The sequence below is a fragment of the Arvicanthis niloticus genome, chromosome 8 (assembly GCF_011762505.2).
Source record: "Arvicanthis niloticus isolate mArvNil1 chromosome 8, mArvNil1.pat.X, whole genome shotgun sequence".
Taxonomy (NCBI): domain Eukaryota; kingdom Metazoa; phylum Chordata; class Mammalia; order Rodentia; family Muridae; genus Arvicanthis; species Arvicanthis niloticus.
The window spans coordinates 56,007,909-56,033,250 of NC_047665.1; the positions used below are offsets into that span (position 1 = coordinate 56,007,909).

At 43.4% G+C, this 25,342-nt stretch overlaps 1 long non-coding RNA gene across 1 annotated transcript; it reads left to right on the top strand.

Annotated features, from left to right (window-relative positions):
* The first annotated feature begins 2,015 nt into the window (after window positions 1-2,015).
* Window positions 2,016-23,688, top strand: LOC143443356 (uncharacterized). The gene is made up of 2 exons (XR_013112268.1): window positions 2,016-2,214; window positions 23,299-23,688. It is a non-coding gene; the product is annotated as an uncharacterized LOC143443356 (long non-coding RNA).
* Window positions 23,689-25,342: the final 1,654 nt, after the last annotated feature.

Consider the following 25,342-nt stretch of genomic DNA (forward strand, 5'->3'; position numbering starts at 1 on the left):
TGCAGTGTTGGCCTTACAATCAGGATTGTGGGTGGCATGTTATTTAAGTAACCTCACAAATGGCCAGTTCTGAGTGCAAATTTGTAATAATCTCAGCACTTGGGAGGCAGAGGTGGCAGATCTCTGTGAGTTCAAGGCCACCTTGTTTCACCTAGCAAGTTCTAGGCCAGCCAGGGCTTCATAATAAGAAAACAAACGAACAAACAAAACACAATGAATGAATTATTCTTCAAACAGAAATAGCAGAGGGATGGAAGGGGTTGCTGCTTATTTGTATGCATGGGTTGGAAGTATAGCTAAGGCGTAATTTAGAAAAGGTGTATTTAATAGAAATCACTAAACTTTAAGTGACAAATGGACAAATGGTTGACTATCTCTATCTGGTCATAATGGTGTCCACCTCTAACCCAGCACTCCAGAGGCAGGGGTGAGTGGATCAAGCTTTTGAGGCCAGCCCGGGCTACAGGCCAAGTTCCAGGGCAGTCTGAGATAAGGTAATGAGACTTGTCCCAAAAACCCAAGGGCTGTCAAGGTGTGGTGGTGCGTGCCTTTAATCTTGGCTGGAGTTCAAGGACAGCCTGGTCTACTAAGAGTTTAAGCCATCCTGTACTACACAATGAGCTGCTAGTCTAACCATTGACAAAAACCTCCAAACCAGACCAAAACAAACATCTAATCTCTGCCCCCACCCCTAGGGATGGAGCTGTAGCTGTGTGCTAGAACACTTGCCTAGCATGTGTGCAGGGCCCGGATTTCATTTCCCATCATTGGGGGGAAACAATTGATGTTTAGGGCCTGATATTTGAGAGTCTGGTAGGACAGTGACAGTTAACCGTACACATCACCTATGATCATCTCACTTTACTTCTGCCAAGTGCTGATGAAATCTTGGCTTTTTCAGGACAACAGCCTTAGTTGAGAAGCTGCAGCCATCGGCAGGGCTAAATGGCCTCTTATAAATAAGACTACTAGCATAATTATTATTAATTTAAAATATAACTTTAGGTTGTCTATTTCTTACTTTTTAAATGTACATTGGTGTCTTGCTTGCATGTGTGGCTGTATGAGGGTGTCAGACTCTGGAGTTACAGACAGTTGTGAGCTGCCATGTAGGGGCTGGGATTTGAACCAGAGTCTTTTGGAAGAAGAATCAGTGCTCTTAACCACTCAGCCATCTCTCCAGTCTCCAGTTGTTATTCATTCTCTGTCTCTCTCTGTGTCTCTCTTTTCCTGCCTCCCTCTCTCCCTCTCTGTCTCTCTGTTTCTCTGTGTGTGTCTCTCTCTGTCTCCTTCCCTCCTTCTCTCCCTCTTTGTTTGTTTGCCTCTGTGTGTCTCTCTGTCTCTTTCTCTCCCTCCCTTCCTCTCTCTCTGTCTCTCTCTGTCTCTCTCTGTCTCTGTCTCTCTCCCTGCCTGCCCCCTTTCCCTCCACACACACCTATATGCAGTATCCACAGGCCAGAGGAAGGCAACAGATCCCCTGCAACTGGGAGACTGACCTAGCTTTATATGTATTCTGTATGTGTACTGGTGTATGCATGTGTGGTTCTGTGCAGCTTTACCACGTAGAGATTTTTGCTGCAACTTCTAGACCAAAGCCCAGAGCTTTCATACCCTGTAAGACTCACTCACAATTCCTCCCAGCGGCTGCCCCCCACCCTCCAGTTCTTGGCAGTAACTGCTGGCTCCCAGCTCTACAATGTTTCATAAGTGGCACCACACACTATGACACCTTAAGAGAACAAAGTAAGAGCAGCCTTCCTTTCGAGATCCATCCAAGTTGTTGCACATCTTTGTAGTTTTGTTTTGTTTTGTTTTTTTAAGCTGGTGGGTAGGAGGCACCCCTATGCATACACCAGTTTATTTTAATCACTTAGCCTACAAGGGACATTTGGGTGGACTCCAGTTTGAAGCTAATTATGAATAAAATTGTTATCTACCTGGCAGTTTAAAAGATAATGTCGATATTGACCTGCAGACCAAAGGTTTGCTGAGGGCAGAGTGCATTTCTGTCCTCCAAGTGCTTAGAATAGAGTTTTCACAAAGCTATGGAGGAGAGGTTTGAGTGAGTAAGTTCGAGTCACTGTTTCAGGGGATGGTAAAATGCCGGGGCTAATATCAGTTTCATAAATCGTGCAGATTTGAACCCGAGGTCCTACTTTATCCGGGAGATCCAAGACAGGCCGGTTCTGGAAAGTTCTGTACCAGTCAAATGAAGTGAGTAGCAAAATTCCTGTTCCAGGGCTGTGGTGTGAATTAAAAGAGCATGTGAAGCTCTCAATGCAGCCTGTTGTTAGCCATTGGTAATTAATTTTTATTATTATTGCTATTAGTGGATCACTGATCTGCCCAGTGTGATAATCATAGGGTAGCTAATAACTTTTTATTCCTTTTTTAAAAAAATTTGCTTATTTTGATTGTGTGTGGTGTTGCACACATGTGGTTGCACATATATGTGTGGATAAGTGTGGTGTGTATGCCTGACGTTGGCATCCTGTTTCTTTTTCAGTTGTTCTCCATCTGAATTCTTGAGGCAGGATCTCTCACTGAAACTGAACCTGGAGTTAGACTGGCTTGCCAGCAAGCCCCAAAAGATCCCCCCCCCCCGCCACCTGCGCTCCCCCCTCCACAGGTGGGGTTACAGAAGTGCAAAGCTACCACACCAGGTTTTGATGTGGCTGTTGGGATGGGAACTCAGGTTCTCACGTGCACAGCAAGCACGTTATCCACGAGCCAGCTCCCCAGCCCTTATTGCTTTTATTCTGAAGTACTTCCCCCCTTTAAATGAAGGTATATACACCACTGTAAAGCTTGTATTCATGTATATTTGTATTCATGTCTATGCAAATGGGTACCATTTATTTTTCACTTTCTCTTTCCTTTTTTTTTTTTTTTTTTTTTTTTTGAGACAAAGTCTCACATAACCCAGCCTGGCCTCATACTCACTGTATAGCAAGGGTAACCTTGAACTTCTGACCTTTTTGCCTTCACCCCCCCAGATGCTGATATTACAGGCACTCACCATTATCCCAGGGTTAGGTAGTGCTGGGGATCCAACCCAGAGCTTGTGTGCATCAGACAAGTATCTTATACTACTAAACAATCCTATAAAAGCTATACACATCCCCAGCCCAGATTTAACATTACGATCTGCCTTCTTGTAAAAATAATAATTCTAGCCTAATGTTATACTGTTGTGAATGCATGCATATGCAAGATGATGTTTGCATTTCAAAATATTGAAAATTTACAAGGACTGAAATGTCCTTTTCTGCACAGCCATTGGTGGGTGTTTCTATCAGTCTTGGAGAATGGCATCTGTTTTTAAATAATGGGCTTAGCAGAGTTTATTTTTTTCCTTTTTCCTAGTACTCTATTTTGGCAATAGAACTCTAGTTCATTCCCCCCAGAAGATTGGTTGGGAGGGAGGAAGGCTCTCTTTCCTCTTGCTTGCTGGCCTGCATGCTTAGGGTCACGTTTGGGGTTGGGGGAGTGTCTCTTCAGTGACCTCTTGGAATGTCAGAGCTCTGACTCACAGAGAGCCTCCTACCAGTCAGCTTGAGGCAGCAATTAGAAACTAACCATTAACCAACGTCTTGGGGTAACAGGAGGTGAGCAAAGTTTCCAGTTGTTTGACAGGACCCGGGATATTTAGCAGTACATAAATGAAGTCGTCAGCTGTCACATCTCAGGGCACTTCTTCAAGGGAGGCGCTGGATGGTGTGCTAGGTTTCTTAAGATTAATTACACATTACGCCTGACCCTGGAAGGATGAGTGTGTGCAGAAAAAGTTGATAAGGACTGGTTCTGGGAGGAATCTGGGCTTTGCAGATGGCTGTAAGAGCAACCAGAAACCAGATATGATAGGCTAAGGGTTCCCGAGCCTTCCCACATGACCCACCACCTAGCAGCTCACACAGTAGCTGCATCTGACTAATTTACTTCATGCTGTGATTTCTTTGCTCAGCTGCCTCTGACATCTGAAGTGCCCAGCTCTGGAGATGTCCCACTCATGAGTTGAGCCCCACTTCTGCTGTCACCTCCTCCATAGTAACTTTCTTTTCTTTTTAAAAAGCCAGGCGATGGTGGTGCACTTTTTTTTTTTTAACATGTATTTATTTTAAATATATGAGTACACTGTCACTGTCTTCAGACACACCAGAAGAGAACATTGCATCCCATTACAGATGGTTGTGAGCCACCATGTGGTTGCTGGGAATTGAACTCAGGACCTCTGGAAGAGCACTCAGTGCTCTTAACCACTGAGCCATCTCTCCAGCCCCCTAGTAACTCTCTTACCTCTACCAGATGGAAGCACTGGATTTTATTCACCTGTGGTGATTCTAGGATGCCGTATGCAGTAGTTGCTACATTCTTTTGTTTTGATTTGCACACCATACATCTGTCTCTCATAACTGATACCATCAGATGACAAATCTGGCTCCCTAGAAAATATGTGTGGTCCCAAATTCATGGCAGATAGGCCAATAGGTGTTTGCCACCTTGACTTGTCTGAAGGTGGGGAAGGCATGGGAGTAGGAGCCTAGGGTAGCTGGTCACACTGGATGCACAGTCAGGAAGCAGACATCTATGAATACAGGTGATTAGCTAACTTTCTTTGTACTTATTCTGAGACCCCAGCTCATGGGTCGATGCTCCATACTTACATTTAGGGTGGGTCCTCTCAGCTCAGGTAACCCAGTCCAGAAATCACCACTGACTTGCCCACACATGGTGACTCAAAATCCTGTTGAGATGATAATTCACATTAATTGCCAAGAATGGGCCATGACAGCTGTCTGGAATGCTCACCAGCGTCTTTGAGATCCTCTTCTGACTGTACAGTTAAGAGTATTTTTATATCCTCTGTGATAATGGTGACTGTGACATCGACTACTGGCAGATGAAGTGTGCTTGTATCACTCCTAGTCACTCTAGAACAGCTCGCTATACGTGAGTCTCACCCCCTCCTCTACCGGCTCTCAGAATGGAAAAGACCATGAGGCTCTCGGGAGGAGGCAGCCACAGATAGAAGGTCAGAGGTCAGAATCGCCGTCTGGGGAACACAGTAGGCCAGCTCAGATAAAGGCTTGTCTCTTTGGTGGTTCTAGAGCCTGTCAAGTTGCCAACCATTGTAAGTTATTCCCAGAGGTGCATGCACCCATCACCTGGTAGGACAGACTATAGGAAATGCCAGCAAAGACCCAAGCTGTTGGGGATGGGGGTGGGGTGGGGGTTGGGGGTTGGTCTACAGTAGGTGTCTTTTTCTCTCACACAAATAATTGGGTTTTTATAACGTCTACCATTTCCAAGAACATAAAAATTAAGAAACAAACCCTAAACAACTCAGGTGTTTACTCAAAAGGGAAAAAAATAAAAAAGAATCCCAAAGTAAGTGAATGAGTTGGCAAAATCATGTTTTATTCTGTTGTTACCAAGCTTAGAGGCTTGGTTTATTTATATGTGTGTAAAACATTCCATTTTTCTATGTCTGAATCCATACAGATGTGTTTGTTCCATTTTTCTGTGTGTCCTTATCTCTCTTCTCCCCTCCAGCCTAAAGATTGTTTTTCCTATTTTTTTTTTAAATTAGTAGGCATTAAGTAGAGGTAGCCAGCTGCCCTCCATATGTCCTGCCTCCTTGATACTCCCACAAGGACACAGGCTTTGAAAAAGTAAAGCTAAAGAGACTTTTATTCTGTTGTATAATGTACTGTATCACCCACCCACCCATCCATCCACACGGCTCTCACATCGAAAGGCAGAAAATAGTCTTTAGGCAGAATGAATGATGCAGGAGAATGTGGAGCACAGGGGAAAGTGGGAGCCAACCCTCCTAGTCGTGCAAAAGCTGTCAGTACCAAATGTACTGAATAGAGATGCCACAGTCATCAAATGGATCCGGGGCTAAGGAAGTAGCTCAAGCCACTGAACGCTTGCCTTGCAAGCATGGGGAATCTGAGATGGATCCCCAGAATCTATGTAAAAAAATTAGAATGGGGTCCATGCTTATAATTCCAGTGCATAAAAACTAGAGATGTATGAACCCCTGGGGCCCACTGGCCAGACAGTCTAGTTAGCCCACCTGATGGGTTTCAGGCCAGTAAGAGACACTGTCTGCCTACCCCCTGAAAAAATGGGGTGTTAGAGAGATGATTCAACAGTTCAGAGCTCATGATGCTCCTGTAGAGAACCCATGTTGGGTTCTGAGCACCCACGTGCTGCTCACAACTGTCTATAACTCTAGCTCCAGGAGATTCAACTTTCTCTTTTGGCACTTGTGGATACTGCACACACGTGATACACGTACATACACGCAGGCATCAGTATACACAAAATAAAAATTAATAGTTTTTAAAAAGCGGGTAGCACCCGAGGAATGACAACCAGGGCTGTTGCCTTGCCTACACATCCACACAAACTCATGTACAGACACATGCCCACAGTCAAGAGAGCATGCATTCTTGCAGTATGCATGTACCAAAACAGAAACAAAGGAAATATTTCCTGAGTGCACAGCTCACTGCATGAGTCACACAAAGGCAGCTAACTCACAAGGCTTCTTTTTGCCTGACACATGTCTCTTTCAGGGACTGACATCAGCTCCTGTGGTAAGCCTCTGTAATCAATGTTCTCTTTGTTACAAAACTCCTCTCTTCTGTATTTAAACATTTCTCTTGTCCTGGCAATTGATGCATCTTTAGTTCTGCGTAGCCCCCAAGTTCCTGCTATTCCCTAATGAACTCTTTGACTTGGAGAGCTGGCATCTGCCATTTGTTTTAGATTGAAAGGTAAAGATCTCAGGTTTGAGGGGCTGGGGAGATAGTTCAGCTGGTGAAGCACTTAAGGATCTGAGTTCTATTCCCAGAACTCACATGAAAAGTTGAGTGTGATGATCCACATGTAATCCTAGCATTGGGGGAGCAGAAACAGGTGATCCCTGAATGCTAGCAGGAACAGCTAATCTGGTGAACTTAGTAAAGCCCTGGGCCAATGAGAGATCCTATCTTAATCAAAACTGTAAAGGAAAGGACATCTTGTGGCTTCACACACACACACACACACACACACACACACACACACACACACACGGATGAAAATGGAATAAGGTAACATTAACACTCAAGAAAGATACTGTGTGTACAATTATCGGGCTGCTGTACTCCAAGAAAGGTCTTTTATTTGCATCTCAAAGTCCCCCAGGAGCTCGTGTGTGATAGGCATAATTAGCTGGAAGGATCTGAGAGGTGATTGAGTCTCAAGGGTACCAACTTTATCAGTGGATTAACCCACTATTCATCTGTAGCTCAGTGGACCATCAGGTTGGTGGGAGAGTAGGCTACTTGCCCAGTGCCTCCAGAGGTAGATCTTGCCCTTGACACCCTGTCTCTATCTCTCTGCTTTCTGGCCAGCTTGCAGTTTTGAAAGACGAGCTCTCAGATCCTCCTGTTACTGTGTCCTTGCTCTACCATTATGAACTCTAACCCTCTGAAACCATAAACCCATTTCTTTTTCCTTCTCTAAGTTGCCCTGGTCACGATGTCTTATCACAGCAGTAGAAATCCTAGATAATACAGCACACATCAGATTCTTTTTTAAGTTTGAATAATGTCTCACTGTACATATGTACCCCATTTTGTTTATCCTCACCCATTAGCAGGCATCTGGGCTGTTTCTACTTCAAGACACTTACGAACAATGCTATGAACTATAGTACAGAAGAATTAGTCTCTGCCTTTATTTTATTCAGTTTTGGGTAATAAACCTTGAAGTGGAAGAGCTGGATTAAATACTAATTTGGTGTTTTTCTCTTGAGGAACTGGCAGTCTATATATTCTGTAAGCAGATATCATGTTTTAAATCCAACCCCTGCTGACCAACCCCTGTGCTTGTTCTAAGGTCTTTTAAAAATCATTCATTCAATGATATATTTTTTGTGTGCACAGGTGTTTTGCCCACATGTATGTCTGTGCATCAAGTGTGGTGCAGTGCCTGCAGAGGCTGGAAGAGGGATTTCAGATGCCCTGGGGCTGGAGCTATCTCTCTGTCATACCTTTACTTTTAACCTACTAAAAAATTTGTTTTATCTGTTTGTTTTGAGACACACTCTCACTATACAGCTTCTGCTAGCCTGGAACTCACCATGTAGGTCAGGTTAGCCCTAAATTCATTCACTTTTCACTGCCTCCCAGGTGCTGGAATTAAAAGGGCACATGCCATCATGCTTGGCTACTTTTTAAATTTTAGTTTGGTGTTCAGTTAGACAGTAGCTGAGAAGAGGTGGGGACCAGTAAGAACAGGAGGGGACAAAAGGAGATAATGGGACACATACGTGGTCAAAATAGATTAGATATGTGTGACAATGTCATGATGAAACCTGTTATTAGGCAACTACCATACGCTAATAAAGACAATAAATAAATAAGTGATTGCCTTTGAGACTACAATATACACTGCAAATTTACTTTCAAACAACATCATGCCATTTCACAGGTAGTACAAGTACATTATCCACATAGAATTACTTGTTTCCATCTCTCACCCCTTACTATCACCACTGATGCTAATTTCCTTGTTCCATTAGCTCCATAGATAAGCAAAATAAAAGATTTTATTTACCTGCATTTATCCCTTCCCTAGTACTCTTGCTTTACGTGCAGAGAATTTCTTGTATTTAAAATTTATTTTATGTGTATGAGAGTTAGGCCTGCAAATATGTATGTGTACAATGTGTTCGCCTGGTACCTTTGAAGGGCATTGGATCCCTTGAAACCGGAGTTACTAACAGTTGTAACAGTTGGGTGCTGGGAATTAAACCCAGGTCCTGGGAGGAGAATGGCAGAAAAACAAAAAAGCAAAACAACCCCAAGTGCCCTTCATCATTAAGCAATATCTTCAGGACCCTATAAGTTTTCAGATCACTGCATTTCTACCTGTGGGCAGCTCTCTTTAATGAAAAGCAGTTCTCCTGAAGATGCATTTCTTCTGTGTTTGTCTAAGAAAACCACTTTAAATAGTTTTTAGTAGACCTAAGGTTCTAGGTGATTTTTCTTACAATACTTTAAATATTTCACTCCATATTTTTCTCTTATAGTTTCTTTCAAGGTTTTTCTTCGTGCCTTGAAGTTTTCAGAAGTTTGAATATGATATATTTAAGCTTTAGGTCCTCTGCCCCCAGGGGTGGGGTGGTATTTATGCTGCTTTGTGTTCTCTAAGCTGCCTGGTGCTGTGGTCTGGCGTTAATTGTTCATTTTGGAAAATGTTCAGCCACTACTACTTCAGATATTCCCTTCTGTTCCTTTCCTCCTTTCTCTTCAGTGTTTCCACATGCATGGTGTAGTGTTTGCAGTTGTATCATAGTTAATATTCTGAGCCATCATTTTCTTTTCTTTTTCTCTTTGCATTTCAACTTGGGGTGTTACTGCTGACACTGATCCAGGCTCATGAATGTTTCCTCAGCTGTTTTTGTATGCCAGCAAGCCCTACTGAAAACATCTTTTATTTTTGTTTGTGTGCTTCTGGGTTCAAGCATTTCTGTTCCACTCTCCCCTGAAAGCCCCATCTCTCCTGCTTGCATTAACATCTGCTCTGGCCTGTTGTTCATCTTTTCCTTTAACTTTCTAATCAAAATTATCTTAACTCCTGGTGGCTCAGGCGAAAACCTTTGTCATACCCAAGCTTGGTTATGATATTTACTTTTTCTTTTTCATGTTGTGTTTTCTTCCCCTCAATATCACACCTTATAGTTTTGGTGAAAGTCATATGTGAGGGATGGAGAGCTGTCCAGTGATTAGTCAGAGTGTTGAGGACCTGAGTCTGTCTTAGGATACACGTTGGGCAGCTCACACACTCCAAACAAAGTCCGTTCCAAACCCCTCCCCTTTTCCTCTGATAAGTGGAAGGCCCTGTCCCTGGGTACCAACCACCCTGGCACATCAAGTCACTGCAGGACTAGGCACATCCTCTCCCACTCAGGCCAGACAAGGCAGTTCTGTCAGGGGAACAGGATCCACAGGGAGACAAAAGTCAGGGACAGCCCTTGCTCTAGTTGTTGGGGGTTCCTGCATGAAAGCCGAGCTGCACATCTGCTACATATGTATGGGATAAATTCTTGTCTTTTTCTTTCTTTTTTAAAAGATAGTTTTATTCTAAATTTTGTATGTGTGTGTCTGTATGTGGGGGTATAGGAACATGAGTGCAGATGCTCCACAGAAGGCAGAGGAGGGCACTGGGTCCCTTGGAGCTGGAGTTACTGGCTGTTGTGAGCCACCTGATGTGGGTGCTGGGAACACAACCTGTGGACCCTTGCCAAGAGTACTATGTGTTCTCACCTGCCAAGTCATCTTCTCAGCCCTGTCTTTGTTCTTTTTAAAGTATCCCTAACTTCAATTTGCTACTTGCAAGTGTTGTTTCAAACGTCTTGGAAGTTATTCCTCAAACACACACACATACACACACACACACACACACACACACACACAAACTGTAAGACCTAGTTGTAAAGAAGACAGAAACAAGGGGGAATTAAAATCAGACTCATCTGTGCATGATCACAATTGAGGGAAATAGGAACATAACCCTTTAATTTTCAAATTCATTTCCATTTTCCTTTTCTCCTCTTCATCCCCCTTATCTCCCTCGTCCCCCCTCCCCTTCTCCCCTTCTTTCTCTTCCTCTTTTAAGACAGGGTCTCAAGTGTCCCAAGCTGGTTTGAACTCACTGTGTAGCTGAGGTTGACCTTGAATTTCATATTATTCTGCCTCCACCTCTTGAGTGCTGGAATTGCAGGAATGTAGTACCACACTTGGTTCGTGTAGTACTGGGGCTAGAACCCAGGGCTTCATGTATGTTAAGCAAGCACTCTACCATCTGAGCTACTCAGCCTCAGCAACAGAATCTTGAGGAAGGACTTGGATTCCCTACACTGATCAAGCTTGTCTGGACATATTTGGAAAGTGGGAGGTTTGCTTACATGTATGCACTATGTGCATGGCTGGTCCCGTGGAGACAAGAAGGTAGCATTGGATTCCCTGAGCCTGGAGTTACAGATGGTTGTGAGTTGCCAAGTGGATGCTGGGAATCAAACCTGACCCTATGAAAGAGGAGCTGGTGCTCTTAACCACTGAAGCTCTCTCTCCAGTTACCAAAAGTGGGGCTTTTGATGCCTTGTGACTGTGACATGACATTTCCTCGCTCCCAGCTGAGATTCACAGTTTCTGTGTGTTGGAAATGGGAGCCACCACTTCCTCCATTTTGCTGTGTATCTACTTTGACTAATGAACACGAGAGAGGGATCTTTCATGCAGGGCATAATTTTATGCAAGTCCTGGGAGAAATGAGAACATGTTACTTGTCCCTAAACTCTGAACAGGGAAGGGAAAGCTAAGAAGGTCACATCCATGAGATCCTTTGTTTGACCCAAGAACAGTAGCAGCTCTGCTGCAGGACCCAGCTGTCAGCATGCCACTCAGCATCAGAAGGTGATGTGACATGAAGAGGTGTTTCTTTATGGTTATTTTGGACTGGAACTTTCCAACGAGGCTAGGCTGTCTGGCCAGTGAAGCACAAGGATCCTCTGTCTCTTTCTCCCATTTATGAAGTTATAAGTGAGCGCCACCATGCTTGGATTGAACATAGTTTTCATGCTTGCCTGGCAAGCACTTCACCCAGGGAGCCATCTCCCCAGCCCCGGAGATACTATTTTCTTTCCTTTATGTCTATGGTGCTTCAGGTGTATGAGGTAGCTCTTGCTCTTGTCTACTCACAGGTAGGTAAGATTTGAACTCACATTATCTACATCCCTGCCCTTTCCCCACTGACTGGGACTTGCAGGCAGATCAGTGATCAAGGAGACTGGCATTTCCATTATCAGCAGTGTGATTCATTGGCACATGCAGAGCCTTCTCATGCACCTAAAGCACCTCTGTGGAGGTGGAGCCAAGTCGATGTGCAATGACTCATAGCCGCTTAGAAGTGAACTTGAATCCCTCTGTGGACTTGGTATTTCACAGGGACATATTGTTAGCTCGTATCTGTTCAGGAAGATACAGGATGATGATTTGCTGACTGAAGCTTTTTCCTTTTATTTTAATCCTGCTTCACAAGCAAGCTTTCCACACTGTGGCTTCCCAGAAGTTTACCCAGCTGCATAAGACTTTTTGCTGTTGCTTCTTTGCTTGGTGTGTGTGTGTGTGTGTGTGTGTGTGTGTGTGTGTGTGTGTGTGAGAGAGAGAGAGAGAGAGAGAGAGAGAGAGAGAGAGAGAGAGAGAGAGAGACTGAGTCTCACTATGCAGCCTTAGATATCCTAGAACTTCTTATGTAGACCAGGCTGGCCTCAAACTCATAGACATCCACCTGCCTCTGCTTCTTGAGTGCTGGGATCAATGACATGTAGTACCACAACCAGATAAGACTACTCTTTTGTTTTTAAAGGATTTATTTTTCATTTTTTCTATACATTGTTGTGTTTCTGTGACACAGTTTGAGAATCCCCTAAAACTGAAGTTACAGACAGTTGTGAGCTGCCAAGTGGGTGTTGGGAACTGAAGCTCCTTTCTCTGTGATAACTCCAGCTTGTGTCAAGTTGACACACAAAACCAGCCAGTACAATTAACCCCTTGTCAACTTGACACACAAACACATCACTGTTAAGCGTCAACCCTTTCTTTCTTGTTCATCCCCAAGATCTAAATAACTTTAGAAGTCCCACAGTCTTTACAAATTCAAACACATTAACATTTCAATTCCTTTAAAATATCCAATCTCTTTTGAAATTTAAAATCTTTTACAATTCAAAGTCTTCTAACTGAGGGCTCTACTAAAACACTTTCTTACTTCAAGAGGGAAAAAAAATCAGGGCAGTCACAATCAAAAGCAAAATCAGGCTCTAACCATCCAGTATCTGGGATCCACTCACGATCTTCTGGGCTCTTCCAAGGGCTTCAGTCACTTTTCCAGCCCTGCCCTTCGTAACACACAGCTTGGCTTCTAGGTTCCAGCTGCCTGTACTCCACTGCTGCTGCTGTTCTTGGTGGTCATCCCATAGTACTGTCATCTCCAAAATGCTGGGGTCTGCTGCTGCAACTGGACTGCACTTTCACCAATAGCCTCTCATAGGCTCTCTTCATCATGCCGAACCTTAACTTCTCTGCATGACCCCTTCAGTCCTGGGCCATCAATTGCAACTGAGGCTGAACCTTCACCAATGGCCTTCCATGGCCTCTCACAGTGACAAGCCTCAGCTGCTCTTCATGACCCCTTCATGCCTTCAAAACCAGTACCACATGGGTGACTCTTACACATTGCCAAGTCCAGCTGCCAACCTGAGGTACAATGGTGGCTGCCTCTGGAACACAACTTCTCTGTGCTCTCAGGAAACACTTCCCAGAAGACTTCACTTTAGTGTTGCTGGTCTCTTCTTAATCACTGCTAATTTCTTAGCTCCAGCTAACCAGCATCAATAGGTTTCAATTTAGTAGGTCTGGTATCTTGTCAATCACAGCTGATTCTTCAGCCCCAGCTACCCAAAAGCACAGAATCTTCACAATCAAAATAGTAATGGCCCAGATAAGAGTCTTTAATCTTCCTTCTGAAATTTCACAAGCCAGGCCTTCATCTTTTGCACTGTTCTCAACATTATCTTCCAAGCTCCTATAGAACATCCCACAGAGCTCTTAACATCCCAATGGCTCTTTTAGCCTACACAGTCCTCCCAAAAACATGGTTAGGCTGTCTCAGAAATTATGCTGGTACCAATTTGTCTTAGTCGGGGTTTCTATTGCTGCAATGAAACACCATAGCAAGCAAGTTGGGAAGGAAAGGGTTATTCAGCTTACACTTTCACATTGCCGCTCATCAGAAAAGGAAGTCAGGACTTGAACTTACACAGGACAGGAACCTGGAGGCAGGAGCTGATGTAGAGGCCATAGAGGGGTGCTTGCTTTCTTATAGAACCCAGGACTACCAGTCCAGGGATGGCACCACCCCCCTTGATCACTAATTGAGAAAATGCCTTACAGCTGGATCTCATGGAGGCATTTCCTTAAGGGAAGCTCCTTTCTCTGTGATAACTCCAGCTTGTGTCAAGTTGACACATAAAATCAGTCAGTTCAGCATCTCTCCAGTCCCAGTTGTCCAGACTCTTGATTCTTGCTTGGATTCGTTTTCCTTTCCTTTGTTTTTCTAACTGATGCCCTTCCTTTACTGTTCAGCAAAAAGAGCACCCATTTCTAGACCTTCCCCAGTCCCTGGCATGGACTCCTGGGAACGTGTTGATGAAGGAGCCTGGCTTGTGGCTGCTGTGGTTCAGGTACTATTTGAGGGTGTACCTCAAGGGTTCATGGGTAGACACTTGATCCCCAGTGTGCTGATCTAGGGAAGTGATAGGATCTTTAGTAAGTGGAGCCTAGTGAGAGGGGGGTCTTTAGGTCACAGGGAGGGGAGTACACTTCTTTCTGAAGATATTCATGTTATTCTTAAGTTATTTCATTGCTTTTTTTTTTTTTTTTTTTTTTTTTTTTTTTTTTTTATACCAGAGCAACCTGTTACAAAGAACAAGACCAGAGAAGTGGATACGCTTGGCACAGTGGTGCAGGTTTATAGTCCTAGAACTCAGGAGACTGCCCCTGGGAATGTTACATCTTCTGGCCATTGCTTGCTCCAGACCTGCCCATGGTGCAGACATACATACTGACAACACACACACACACACACACACACACACACACACAGAGAGAGAGAGAGAGAGAGAGAGAGAGAGAGAGAGAGAGAGAGAGAGAATATAAAACCAGGTGGAGAGAGATAGAATAAGACATTCTACATTGGCCTCTGGCTCCTACATGCATGGTTAGGCATATCTTTGTATACACATGTATCACACACACATACACACACACATCTGTCTTAAATATCACCAAAGCTGCATATTAAAATAACTTACAATATTTTCTGCCTTTTCAGGATTCTCATTGTAATTGGAGCTAGCACCATGGGTTGGCATTTAACTGGTTCTCTAGTTTTGGTTGTTTCTTGTTTGCCTCTCTCTGTGAGACATGAGTCATCTAGGGCATGATCTAGTCTTTATATTTTCTTCACATCTCCCTGAAAGCATTCAAGCTACACAATGAACCTTTCAGTATTTGTTCACAAGACTGAGAACCCTTTAAGGCAAGTGTGTGTGTGTGTGTGTGTGTGTGTGTGTGTGTGTAGTCCTTTCTTCTATCATTTGGTACAGTGCCGGGCACTAAATAGGTGTTCAATAAAGACTTGTGTTTATGGACACAGTGGTTAAATTCTAGAGACCTGGTAAGCTAAGGTCAGGGTTAAGTTAATCAGCAAAGCCCTTCTCTGTTCTCAAGCAAATGTTCTTCTCCATCTATTTGAAACATTTATCAGCAAGCACTACCTTGAAATGCCAACCCTGTCTTATCCAGAAAGTAACTCATCTCTGCTCACCCAGGTCAAAATAGGCGTAAAAAGTAGCAGAAAGCCAAGTCTCACATTTCTTTATCTTTCTTCCTTCTCTTCCTGATCCTCCTGTGTCTTCATGCTGGGGATTAAATGCTCTATCACTGAGCTGCAGCCCCAGCCCCTCATACTGCTTTATTGTTAACAGTCTTACAGAATCTCCCACCTCAGCAAAATCAGTCTCATGATACAGAATGGAGATCAAGTTTGAGTGGCACTGAGTTTGATCACCTCCTGGCTCTGATGTCTTCCTTACAGATTCCATCCCAGCTGTGATCTCCAGAAGCCTTGGCTCAGGGAGGGGATTGTCCTGTAACCAGAAGAGGGAGGATGTTGTCTCAGGGAGGGGAGTGTCCTGTATCCAGAAGAGGGAGGATGTTACAAGAAAGGTAAAGTGACAAGATGGGGCTGGAGAGATGGCTCAGCAATTAAGAGCACTGACTATTCTTCCAGAGGGCCTGAGTTCAATTCCCAGCAACCACATGGTGACTCTCAACCATGTATAATGGGATCCAATGTCATCTTCTGGTGTGCCTGAAGACAGCTACAATGTACTCATATAAATAAAATAAATAATTTTTTTAAAAAAGGGACAAGAACCTAGGAGTGTTCTATATTAGCCCCCAGAGACTCAGGGGTGTTGAAGAAGGAAGGTTGGAGGAAGGGGCTGGGGAGAACCATACAACTCTGATGTTCAGGTATGATGCAACCACAATACTCTCAAACTCCATGCCTGTCATTACATGTACAAGATTAGACTCCTCAATGCCCTCAAGGAGAAGGGGTGCTTATGGAGCCTAGCCCCGGGGATTCATACAAAGTTAAGGGTTAATGGAGGAGGAGACATTTTCTTCAGTGGGATAGAGACACTTGCTACCCTAAACAACCATAACCCCTAATAAAACCCACAGGTCACAGAAAAAAAAAAAAAAAAAACCAAGGATATATCAAAATAGAAGAGAGAGTAGATAGGAAGAGAGAAGGTATTAGCAGGAGGCAAAAGGGTAACCATGGCTTAAGATATGAGCAAAATATACTATATGCAGGCATAAAAGTAGCACGGAGTGCAACCTGTTACTGTGTATAATTAACATATACTAACAAAATAGAATATATCTAGTTTTTGAGACAGAGTCTCATTATGTAGCTCTGGCTGGCCTGGAACTTGCCCTGTAAGATGAAGTTGACCTTGAGTTCATAGTTCTGCCTTCATCTTCAGGTGCTGGGGAAAGAACACAGGGCCTCGTTCACACTTGGCAAGTGCTCAGCCTCTGAGCTAGAGCCCATCTCGCCGACGATTTGGGCTATCACACTTGATATAGAAGCCCCAGGACGCCAAACTCAAAGTGGACCATGTGGATGTGTGTAGCAGTACATTTCCCGCTATATTAAACTTGGTATTTTGGGAGGAGCTAATGTGGGAGGAGTAAGGAGAAGGAAGAGGAAGAGGAGGAGCTAGGAGGAAGAAAGAGGAGGGAGAGGAATAAATGTCAGCAGATGTACTCGTGTCTCCAGCAGTCTAAACTAGTTGTAATATCTAGGTTAGGTATTGGGCAACACCTCTAATTGTGTGGGCTTCTTGTTAATTGAGCATTACCAAATATATAAAGCTATTGGATAATCTTTAAGCATTAGAGACTCATTTCTACCGAGTACCGCGTGGATGGTGGGAGGGTCTGGGCTCAGCCCAGCCTTGTGGAGACAGTGTGGAAGATTGGCGGAGCCATCTCCCACACTGGTGTCTTGTGGGTGGCAGGGCTGCTGTCTCTGGCTGGCCATTTCTAACTGTGGCCTCTGGCTACTTCCAGCTGTGGAGCATGGTGGCCTGAGCTAAGCAGAGCCACCACCGCTTAGATAGTTGGCCCAGGAAATAGCCATTTTAAAATATTACCTCAACAGGTGTGAACCAGGAGATATGTGCTCTATGACCCTTTTTACAGCTGTAGAAAGGCATTGCCTGGAAGGAAGCAGCCAGAGCGGGGCTTCTGCTTATCTCAGTGGAAACGATGAGCCGGCAGTTACTCTAACTTAAGGAAGACTCATGGATACCTAAATTCCTAAGCTTTCTACCCAGGACACACGCACACCTGTGGAACATCTAGTATGATCCCTGGATGCTTAGGGGATTTATTTAATTAAGACTCTTCCTGGGTTGGAAAGATGGCTAGTGGTTAAGTGTTTGCTGCTCTTGGCAGAGAGCTGGAGTTTGGTTCTCACCACTCATAATGGGTGACTCACAACTATGAGTATCTCTGGTTCCAGGGCATCTGATACCTCTTTTGGCCTCTGCAGACACCCGTACACAGGCATGCATGTACACGTACACTCAGCAATACTAAAATAACTATTCGGAAAAAAAGATTTTTCTTTTCCTTACTTGTATTGTAGATAAAGGCTGGTTCATATTCTTCGATCATTTGAGACGTGTCCTTAGAAAATGTTGAGAGTTAAATAAATATTATTTTTAAATATTGAAATCAATTTGCATTAAGTGCTTTAAGGAAATATACCATTTCTTCAAGTGAATAGTCCTTGCTTTGGAAAGAATCTTGCTAATCTGGGCTTTCAGGTTGTTTGGCCAGTATGGTAACAGAGAGAGTCAGGAAAGTTCCTTTTTATCATCTTTGGAAAGCTTGAAAGAATGCAATTATTGGTGAGTCCATGACCCAGTTGGGTGGTAATTCCCTAACGACACCTTACCATGGGGTCAGCTCAGGCCAAGGTTGGTTCTGGGACTGTTGTGCACACTGGAGGCCAGAGCAGAGGGGAGTGTGTTTGAATTTATCTGAGTCCCTTTATCTAGATAAGAGACGCCAAGGCTCCAGTCCCCCTTTGTTATGGTTACCTATCAGGAACTGGGAGTTCACCTTGTTCTGGAGAGCTGAGCTGTGGAAGCTTGCTCGATTATTCTCCGAGGTGTGATAACTCCTGATCTCAAACAAGTCTCATGACATCCTTTAGAGACTGATTATCACTCTGCTTTATCTACTGCTGGGGTCAGAGATAGGAAAGTTTCTCTCTCTCTCTCTCTCTCTCTCTCTCTCTCTCTCTCTCTCTCACACACACACACACACACACACACACACACACACACACACACACACCATCTTTCCTTGGGCACCATCCACACTGAGCTCTGAGACAGGGTGTCTCATTGGTCTGGAAATTGCTGGCCAGACTAATGACCAGAGAGCCCCAGGGACACACCTGCCTCTACTTCCTCAGAACAGGGGTTATACACATGTAACACCATGCCTGGCTTGCTTGTATTTTAAGGTTATGTCCCACTATAGCCCAAGCTGGCTTCAACTTTGGAATCCTCCTGTCTCTGCCTCCCATGAACTAGAGTCACAGGTATTTACCACCATGCTGATTAAGGGGAGTTGTTCTTATACAGGGTTACATAGGCCATTAGTATTTTTTTTTTTTTGTAAGAATATAATATACTTTGAGCTTATTTCCCCTAGATTTTTAAAAATTAGGGTAATGAGAAGAAGGCCGTTGAGAAACCAAGTATTTGCACTGTTTAAGGCTCTTCATATACTTGGGGTAAAGCAATAGTAACCTTGACTCCAGCTCCTCCCACCTCTACCTCCTGAGTGCCCTCATTGCAGGTGTGTACGAAGACCATTAGGGATTTTTACATTTCCAGAATTCGTTTTTAAACATGCTTGGCTATTCCTTTCAGTCTCCTATTCTTATTTTCCAAGCTTCTCACTAATTCCTTCCAGCAAAATAAAGAATTTTAAGCGGCCCTGTGCAAGACAGTTTCTGTATTGGAAAGTGCTGGCCAGTTTGATTTAGCTCTCTGCTGTTTGTTCAGACTGTGGTGCAGGGCTCCTCCCTCTCCTCTGCTTAGAGACTCTTTCTCTGGGAGGTGCACATGTAGTCTTGTTGACTTTATTTACAGGCTTGCTTCGAGGCTTGGTTCAAGGGTATTCCTCCAGAGAACATTTGTCTGTAAGTTTCCTGGGAGCACTACCAACAATGACTGCTTTAAATTTGCATATCCAAATGAGTCTTTCCCCACCACATGGGTAATTCAAATTCCTATAGAAAAATGGGCCTGTGGTTTGATCTGTGCTAACAATGCCCAAGGTTGTATTTTTTTTTTTTTTTCTCTTTCTCTATAGTCCTGATGTTGAGTACACACCCTTTTGTTTAGTTGTTTTTGGAGACAAGGCTGTAAGTAGCTGAGGTTATCCTCAAACATGGAATCTTCCTGCCTTGGCCACTTAAGTGCTACAGTCACAGTCATGTAGGATATGGCGTACCACAAAGGGATATGAACTACCACATAGGGATAGGGACTACCACATGGGAATATGGACTACCACATAGGGATATTGGCTATCAGATAGGGATATGGACTAACACATAGGGATATGAACTACCATATAGGGATATGGACTACCATATAGGGATATGGACTACCACATAGGGATATGAACTACCACATAGGGATATGGACTACCACATGGGGATATGAACTACCAGATAAGGATATGGACTACCACATGGGGATATGGACTACCACAAGGGGATATGGACTACCAGATAGGGATATGAACTACCTCTTGGGGATATGGGCTACCACAAAGTTTTGTTTCCTTTTTTTTTTTTTTTTTTTTTTTTTTTTTTTTTTTTTTTTTTGTATAAGCTCTTATTCTGATGTGATGTCTTCTTCTGTCCTCTGTGGGCACAAGCCATGCATGTCCTATACAGACAAATATGCTGTCAAAACACCCATTCAAATTAAATATATAAAACCAAAACAAAACACATCACACACACTCAAAATCTCAGAATGTTTTAAACAACTTTATGATTTTGTGTTAGGTTACATTCATGGTTATTTGAGATGCATGTGGTGATGGGTTGGGCAGACCAGATGAAGGGCTTTATCTCTGTCCCTGAACCCATTGATCAGGGCAGACATTCCAGACATCATCTGGCTTTGATGTTACCTTATCTCTCAGAGATGTTTTGGGAGCTATATGTTGAATGTTGACCTGGGGTTTGGTTATTTACCCAGGGAGAGTGTTTGGGAGTAGTTAGTCTTTCAGGCAGCCACACATGGACAGATTTTCATCTTCTGGGTGGGCTTGAAGGCCAGGCTGCAGGTGAAGGTAACCGTACGATTGATGCCTATCAATCTGACTTTAGGAGTCAGTTTGGTTTTCTAAAATCTAACCAATTTGGAGCTGGAGAGATGGTGAGTGTCTAAGAGAACTTGATGCCTTTGTGGAGGATTTGAGTTTGGTTTCTAGCACCCATATGGTGGTTTATAACTCCAATTCCAGAGAGTACAAGCCCCTCTGACAGTATAGTACTGTATTAACTTGGTGCACAGATACACACACACACACACACACACACACACACACACACACCACACACACACACCACACCACACACATAACACATACACACACACACCCCCCACACCTCACAGGCAAAACACTCATACACATAAAGATAAAATATTTTTATAAACTTATTTTTTTCTACTTATTATACCAAAACCAAACCAATATAAAAGTGCCACCATCAGTGTCACAGCCTGGCAGTGTCACAAGGAGAGAAAGATACAGAGAGACAGCTTCATTGTCTGCTTGGAATGCTGCAGTTCAGACATAACTCTTTCTTCTCTCTAAAAGTTCAAAAACTGTCTACAAATCAGCCTTGCAAGTGTACCTCATTACAGTGCAGAAGCAGATGTGGAGGTACACACATACAATCCCAGCACTTGGGGTCTGAAGCAGGAGGATTCTGAGTTTGAGACTAGCCTGATATCTTGTTTCCAAATAAATAAATAAATACCCAAAATTGTACTTAAAATCTAAACCCATTTACTGGGAAGCTGTAGGATATTCAGTGATGTCGACAATTGATCATTACTGTAGCGACCAAGACACAGACACACAAACACACAGAGACATACAGACACACAGACACACAGACACATATCACCATGTAGGTATATATCTTGGCCCGAGTGATCAATGTAAAAGTGTCTTGTTTCTGGAATCTCCTGCAAGAATATTTCATGACTATCCCTAACTAGGCTGAACAGCCGTCCTATGAACTAGTCCTGACAGGATGGAACCAGCAATTTATGAGAAATGCACAGGGTGGGGGAATAAGATGTGGAAATAGGGCAGTAAAACCCAGATTATGGGAAGCCCCACATGACCAATGATCTAGGGTTTTGGTTTTTTAAGATTTATTAATTTTATATATGTGAGTACACGGTAGCTGTCTTCAGGCATACCAGAAGAGGGCATTGGATCCCATCACAGATGGTTGTGAGCCACCATGTGGTTGCTGGGAATTGAACTCAGCACCTCTGGAAGAGTAGACAGTGCTCTTAACTGCTGAGCCATCATCTCTCTGGCCCCAATCTAGCAATCTAGTTTTTGTTTTTGTTTTTTTAAACAAATTACTTAAGTGACAATAAAAAGTGAGTATGAGGTGGGATATGGGAACCAGCAGAGAGGCTCAAGACAGACTCCCGGTTATAATGTGAAAGATTTGGTAGAAAAACTGAAATTCAACTCTGTACATTTATGGAACAATGTCAAATTGAGAAACAGCTGAATTTTTAATGTTAACTAGGGATTATTGGTAATAGTATTAATTTTTTATTGTAAAATTAAAATTGTTTTAATCAAAGCATTATTATCACACACATGTGTGCCCGGGCACATATGTGGAGCCGAAGAATTACTTTGTGGAACCGATTTTCTCTTTCCACTTTTATGTGGGCCCCAGAGATCAAACAGGTCACCAGGCCCTGACTAGGCTTGTGGGTCAGGTGTTTCACCTGTGGAGCCATCTTGATGGCTCTAGGTGTACGATATTTTAGAGGAAGTGTGATACTCTATTTTAGGAATAGTTTTTATAATATTTATGAATATTTATGAATGGAATGTTGGGAGACTTTTAAGCCATTTGCTTCCCCGTGACCAGGAGTGGGGGAGAGGCCAGGATGTACATGGAACAAGACCAGCCAGAAGGCAAGTCCCTGAAACGGTGGGGACAGAGGGCTCATGATCTATTTTTGTTTTAATAAATATTTATAGTTTTTATTTTGATAAGACATTAAGGACCACAGAGCAAGTCTTGTGAACGGATGCAGGAAATGAATTGGTTTTACCACTTAACTTTAACAGAAATAAGCAAATGTATCTTGGCTTCCCAGTCTAAAGTAGTCTCGTTTATTAAGTATGTTCATATGTGTGAGGTGTATATGTTTGTGTATGTGCAGCTGTGCCAGACTATGCACCAGGTAGAGGCCAGAGGAAGATGGGGGTTGTCCTGTTCTCACATTTTCCACTGTATTTACTTTTGACAGTCTTTGGTTGAACCTGGAGTTAGATTAGTAGCCAGCAGCTTCAGTGACCCAGGTTTGTTTTGGCCCACAGGCTACAACCTGTGGCTTAGTAACAAGAATATATATACAGGCTTGTTATGTAACGCAGGCTGGCCTGAAACTCACTGTGTAGCCCAGGCTGGCCCATAGCTTCTGCCTTCCAAGTGCATTAGGGGCACACAACACCATGCTCAAGTACTTCTTCCTGTTCACTTGTCCCTAAGGTGTGTGTGTGTGTGGGGGGGGCACTCTCTTTTATTTCTCCTCTTTACAAGAAGTTCTCAGATTTCCTAAGGAATCCCCACCAGCAAAGTGCTGGAGATAATAATTGTAGGAATTCTGGGTAAAGGGCAAACACATGACAGTGTGTGGTAACGATATCATTAATGTCTCCTGGAATTGGTGCTATCAGGTGTTCCTGATCTGGAACCTTGACCCTTCTTTGAATCTCTCCTTATAAGGTTTGAAAGGAGCTGCATGAGACCAGTCCCTGAAGCAGCAAGAACCTCGAGTTCCTGTAAGCAAGAACGTGTTGAAGGAAGACTTCGTTTATGAGAAATTGGGGCAGCACCAAAGGCAAAGGAACGAAGACAGAGTGACAGCATAGCGGGTTCCAGGAAAGCTCAGGGTAGACTGATCTTGCCTGTGGCAAGCTGGGCTTTGCTTCACCTTGGCCTCTGAAACTGTTCACTGCTTTTTGTCATACCTTGGGAGGGAACTTGGTGAGCTTGGGATGATGAAAGGCTTTTTAGTTGTGTCCTGGATAGGGAAAACAGGATGAACTTGGCCATAACAGGGGATGGAGTTGGAGGGTCCTCATGGATTGGCAAAATAAAATATAAATTCCTTTCGGGTTGTTTTCGCTCAGACCCTGTAGACCGGCCGCCACTGCCTCTCTATCTCAGCTTGTATCTAATCTGAACCTTGGAGATGAGATGACTGGCATACCAGGAATGCAGCCAGAGCCTGCTGCCAGGACTGCAAACAGGCACTCGGTGTGCAGAGAAACAACAACAGGGGCTCAAATTGGGTCCTTTCACAATTACAGTCTTGACATTTTAAACAGTGTCAACAAGGAAGTATATGTTCTGGGTTGGAAGTGCGTCTTATACTGGCATAAATTTTAGACAGTTGTAATTTGGGATGAGTTTCAGGACATAGGTTTCAAACAAGCACATTTTTATTTGCTTGCTATTACAGGTTTTTATTCTTTGGAGTTTTCATCTTTTAAAAATTTTAAATTTTATTGGTGTGTGTGTGTGTGTGTGTGTGTACATGTGCACACATGCAGGCACACATGTGCCATGGTGTGTATGTGGGAGTAATAAGGCATCTTTTCAGGAACTTGTTCTCTGCTTCCACCTTGTGGGGTAAGGGTCTCTCTTGTTTCTGCCACTCTGTCTACGCCAAGAAAGCTAGTCTGTGAGCCTTAAGTTGTCATAAAAATATAAAAAGAATTTACATTCTCCTGTCAACACCTCCCATATCCCAGGGATGCTGAGATTAATTTTAAGCCAGGGAATCCAGCTTTTTGTGGGAGATGGGGACTGAACTCAGGTCATCAGGCTTGTGCGGCAAATGATTTTATCGCCTCGAGCCACCTGTCAGGCCCTTATTTTTAGTTTTTGAGAAAGAATCTTCAATAGTTGTAGCTGGCCTGGAACTTGCCATGTAGCAGAGGATAATCTTGAACTCCTGACCCTTCTTCCTCTGTCGCTCTCATTCTACAGTTTGGTGATGGGCAAGCATCACCAAAGCTGGCTTACTGTTCTGTGTTTTATATATGGAAGTCCCTTCTGAGACCTCCTGTTCTTACAGTCAGTCTGCAGCACATATGGATTTAGCTGCTGCCTTTGTTTCAATTGTTAATTTGTTCAGACACTTTTAGAGTTCCTTGGATACGGAGCTTCGTGTTTCATGTTTAAATACTGAGGGCTATAAATGCAAAGGTAGAGAAACACCAGTGGTCATTCCATTACTTGGTCATTCCATGTGACTGTCTGGAATTTAGAGATTGTCGTTTGAGTTTTAAAACACGGAAACCATTCGTGGTTGGAAACATGGCATATTTCTTTTGAAAGAGCAGATGTTATCTCGTATAGAGTATTTTCACTGAAAATTCGTGTAGATGAAAAATTTCATTTACTAAAAGATTTTCAAAATTGATTCTTTGAGATCTTCCAAGTCCTCCTAGGTCCAACCCTCCTCCCTTCCTTTACCTGCCCAACTTTGTGTCATCTTTTTTCAAAATTATATTGTGTGTGTGTTGTGTTTGTGCATGTGTGCATGTGTGTGTATTTGTGCATGTGTGTGTTTGTGCATGTGTGTGTTGTGCATGTGTGTGTGTATTTGTGTGTGTGTGCGTGTGTGTGCGTGTGTGTGTGTGTGTGTGTGCGCGCACACATGAGTAAAGGTGCCTATGGAGTTCAGAAGAAGGCACCTGGTTTCCTGGAGCTGGAGTTACAGAAGATGATGAGCTTCCAGACGTGGGTGTTGGGAACTGAA